The following is a 4,838-nucleotide window of genomic DNA, read 5'->3' on the forward strand; positions in this document are numbered from 1 at the left end:
ACCTTCTCTGGAGGACTGAGGGAGCCAGATGCGACGTCCCAATGTTGCATAGCATCCCAACATCACTTGGGGGGGCCCTCTGAACATTGAGGGGGCCTGGTCCCCTAAAAGAAAAAGATGGGGGGTTCACAGTGCCTTCGTCCCCAGAAACCGGCACCCTTCTTACAAACTCTTCAGAGTTTGGATTCATGTGCTTTCCCATACAGCAACAAGAAAAGAAAAGCAATATAACATAGTTTCATAAAGCGGTAAATGTTTCTAAATTATTTGTACAGAAACACAAAGTTGGCTTGCAAGACAAAGATGTCTAAGCACAGACATCATTACTGTTTGGGTTCACATGGTGGGAGGGTGAAAGAACAAAAGTTTGGTAGCCCTTCCTCCCAAGGTGAGGGGGTGTGGCCTAGCTAAGCCTGGCAGGATAGCTTACTCTATGGTCTTAACCCTTTCGTGTATTAACCAGAGTTAAGCATGTTGGTTATATAAGGCAAATAAGGATGTTTCTCTCACCACGGTCCACACTCAAATTGTGCCTCTCTGCCATGAACACAAATCTTGCATTTGGGATCCCCAAATTGACAGGCTTGACAGCAACCAGGAAGGCCTGTCCTGCCACACACAAGACCTCAGAGGCATCCCTGTTCACTGCCCCACTTGGAAGCACCTCTCTATAAGTTTTTCTTTCTCTGGATCAATGGGTTCTTTAATGATGGGGAAGCAATCCGATTCAGTTCACATTTAAAGGCCAGTCTACCTAAATTCACACTTCCCAAAAGAAAATGAAAGAAAAACATATTGGATGTGTGTGGTTAGACACAAAATGGCTGTTCTGTGGGGCATGGGCAGACTCAAAATGGCTGCTACATGGGCATGATAGGGTTGCCATATTTCAAAAAGTAACAACCAGGACACCCCACTCAAAAAGTTGTTGAGCTTTTCTTGATTTAGAGAAGAATGAATGAATGAATCTTTATTTGCATCAGCCATAGCAATAAAACGGTACGATATACAAAGAAGAAAAATTAAAAGGTCAATTATATAAAATACATTTTAGGGTTTTGAGTCGATAGTCAAATGTTGGATCTTATTCTAATTGCCCCACCTAAAAACCTTGCAACCTTTGTTGTCACCTGCTCATCTTGATCTGTCAAGAGAAAGGACACTGTGGAAGTGGCTGGATGACCCGGAATGGACAATAAAAGAGGGGTGACAATCTCATTCCTCAAGTCTTTATAAACAGTGCAAGCCAGAAGGGCATGCGCCACAGATTTGGTACTGCCATCTCCACAGGAACTTAAGTGTTTTTCATGTGGAATCTGTTGGAATCGTCCCTCAAGTACAGCCGAGGGCAAGACATTCAATCTTGCGAGAGTAAAAGCATGACTATATTTTAGAATTGCTAGGTTATGCAGATAAGGTGCCAGAGAGTCAAAATGGGTAGGTTGAAAATAGTCATACCATGGGCAAAATTTCCTTATTGTGACCAAGTTGCTCTGACACTCGATATCATTTAGGCACTGACAAATTACACTGTTTGCTTTACTAAAACCCAAAGTGAGTAGCTGTTGTGGACTACTGCAAAGCACTGTATGTTGGAGCTACCTTTGAAGATGACCCAGAAACTACAACTAATCCAGAATGCGGCAGCTAAACTGGTGACTGGGAGCAGCCGCCGAGACCATATAACACTGGTCTTGAAAGACCTACACTGGCTCCCAGTACATTTCTAAGCACAATTCACAGTGTTGGTGCTGACCTTGAAAGCCCTAAACAGCCTCGGTCCAGTATACCTGAAGGAGCGTCTCCACCCCCATTGTCCTACCTGGACACTGAGGTCCAGTGCCGAGGGCCTTCTGGCAGTTCCCTCACTGCGAGAAGCCAAGTTACAGGGAACCAGGCAGAGGGCCTTCTTGGTAGCGGCACCTGCCCTGTGGAATGCCCTGTCACCAGATGTCAAAGAGAAAAACAACTACCAAACCTTCAGAAGACAATTGAAGGCAGCCCTGTTTAGGGAAGCTTTTAATATTTAATAGATTATTGTATTTTCATATTATGTTGAAAGCCACCCAGAGTGGCTGGGGAAACCCAGCCAGATGGGCAGGGTATAAATAATAAATTATTATTACTACTATATTATTATTGTGGTGATCAACCTGTTACCGGGAAAATCCGAGGGCTCCCTTGGACAAAAACAAAGACACCAATCAGGATAACTTGGAGCAAAACAGCAGCCTGTAGGCTTGGCCTTTATTGAACTGTTGCAACAGGGTGTTCCCCTCACTTGCAGGAGAGAGGAAAGACACAGAAAATGGTGTGCAAGACCTTATAAAAACTTTTGAAATTCCCATCCTCTAGGTCAAGCCCACCCCCAGGAACATCATGCATACATTACAGAAAGGAGGGGTTGAGGGAGGAGTTGTGGTGGTAACCTGAGTGTCCTGTCACCTGGCTGGTTCCCTTCTACCCCTCCCCATGAGTCATTTTCTGAAGACAAAAGGCAGTTTCCTGCCCCCTGAGGGAAGATCTGATCATTGTCCTTTGTTCCAGTCCATGCTGAATCCACTCCCATATGCAAGTTCTTTGTGATCTTGATTGTCTTCTGTCTGGGATCATCAGGGTTTGCATAGCAACTGGGCAGGGCTCCTGTGAAGGGATTATGGCTGGCCTGTATCAAACCTTCTCCATTTTTGTAGTCCTTCCTTCATGGAGTAAAATAAAAGTGGAACAGTGCAAATCCGATGTATGGTTGATTTTCTATGAATTTATAACAGAAGTGTAGCGTATGTAGTGTGTGAGTGTGTGTGAAGTTTGTACAAACTGAATGATGGGGGGGGGGGGGGGTTCCTGCTACAAACCACAAGAGTGAAGTATTTGATAGACAATTTTAGCCCAGGCACTCTTCTGACAATCTTGCATCGTTAGGGATATTAGGCTGGCGGGATTTCGGTTTAGGCAAAGCCAATAGTTAAGTGTTCTACGCCAAATCCGTAATTGTACTGAGGGAAGATTAGCCTCTAGGCACAATGATGAGTTTGGGACAGAGGGTGGATGGGAGGGTGATCTGGCTGCGATATCGATCACACAACTGATTGCCAGGGGTGATTTGGCTGATCTGGCTGGCTAGGCGAGTGTCCCCTTCCTTCCTCACCGCTCAGTTTGCGTCCCTCCTGAAGCTGCACGCTTGGTGGAAGAGGACAACCATCCTATCGGAGTGTACCGTTCTTCAATCAAGGGATTTTGAGAAGACATGAGGAGGAGTCAACATGATGGAAGTTTATAAAACCACGAACAATAAAGAGTAAGTGAAGCGGCAGTCTGAAATTTCCCTGCTAAGCCACTCTGGGGCCAAAACCAAACAAACCCTGGAAGATTTGTAGTATGAAAAGTTTCTGTATTTTGGCAGGGCATTACAATGCATGCATTTGATTAGGAATGATGTTGTTGTTTAGTCGTTTAGTCGTGTTCGACTCTTCGTGACCGCATGGACCAGAGCACGCCAGGCACTCCTGTCTTCCACTGCCTCCCGCAGCTTGGTCAAACTCATGCTGGTAGCTTCAAGAACACTGTCCAACCATCCCGTCCTCTGTCGTCCCCTTCTCCTTTGTGCCCTCCATCTTTCCCAACATCAGGGTCTTTTCTAGGGACTCTTCTCTTCTCGTGAGATGGCCAAAGCACTGGAGCCTCAGCTTCAGGATCTGTCCTTCCAGTGAGCACTCAGGGCTGATTTCCTTCAGAATGGATAGGTTTGATCTTCTTGCAGTCCATGGGACTCTCAAGAGTCTCCTCCAACACCATAATTCAAAAGCATCAATTCTTCGGCGATCAGCCTTCTTTATGTTTTAAAAAGAAAGAAAGAAAGAAAGAAAGAAAGAAAGAAAGAAAGAAAGAAAGAAAGAAAGAAAAAAAAGACAAATGGAATGGTCTCTGTTTCTCTAATTCAATAATGCTTGCTTTTCTAGAGTTACCACTACAATAAACGGAGCATGGAAATAAGAAGGAAAGGGTTGCTTTTCACCTGGAAACTGTTTTTCCTAGGATCATTTATTTACTATTAATTTTACTTCTTAACATTTATATAATGCTCGGTTGTAGGAAAAAAACCTCCAAGCAGTTTACAGAAAACAGTAAAATCATCACTTTAAAAAACAACCCTACAATCATAATTTAAAAACATACAAAAAATTAAAAGCACAATAAAATAAACTAAAGCAAATCAAACCTCATACAAACTATCTAAACATCTAGGTGTTGTTGTTGTTGTTGTTGTTGTTTAGTCATTTAGTCGTGTCCATCTCTTTGTGACGCCATGGACCAGAGCATGCCAGGCACTTCTGTCTTCCACTGCCTCCCACAGTTTGGTCAAACTCATGCTGGTAGCTTCGAGAACACTGTCCAACCATCTCATCCTCTGTCGTCCCCTTCTCCTTGTGTCCTCCATATTTCCCAACCTCAGGGTCTTTTCCAGGGAGTCTTCTCTTCTCATGAGGTGGCCAAAGTATTGGTGTCTCAGCTTCAGGATCTGTCCTTCCAGTGAGGACTCAGGGCTGATTTCCTTCAGAATGGATAGGTTTGATCTTCTTGCAGTCCATGGGACTCTCAAGAGTCTCCTCCAGCACCATAATTCAAAAGCATCAATTCTTTGGCGATCGGCCTTCTTTATGGTCCAGCTCTCACTTCCATACATCACTACTGGGAAAACCATGGCTTTAATCATACGGACCTTTGTTGGCAAGGTGATGTCTCTGCTTTTTAAGATGCTGTCTAGGTTTGTCATTGCTTTTCTCCCAAGAAGCAGGCGTCTTTTAATTTTGTGGCTGCTGTCACCATCTGCAGTGATC

General features: G+C 44.2%; 1 long non-coding RNA gene across 1 annotated transcript; it reads right to left on the reverse strand.

The window, feature by feature from the left end:
• Positions 1-2,214: 2,214 nt before the first annotated feature.
• Positions 2,215-2,640, reverse strand: LOC310684031. The gene is made up of 2 exons (XR_014514669.1): positions 2,388-2,640; positions 2,215-2,332 (listed from the first exon to the last, which is right to left on the reverse strand). It is a non-coding gene; the product is annotated as an uncharacterized lncRNA (long non-coding RNA).
• Positions 2,641-4,838: the final 2,198 nt, after the last annotated feature.

The sequence above is a fragment of the Podarcis tiliguerta genome (assembly GCF_965153285.1).
Source record: "Podarcis tiliguerta genome assembly, chromosome: 8".
NCBI lineage: Eukaryota > Metazoa > Chordata > Lepidosauria > Squamata > Lacertidae > Podarcis > Podarcis tiliguerta.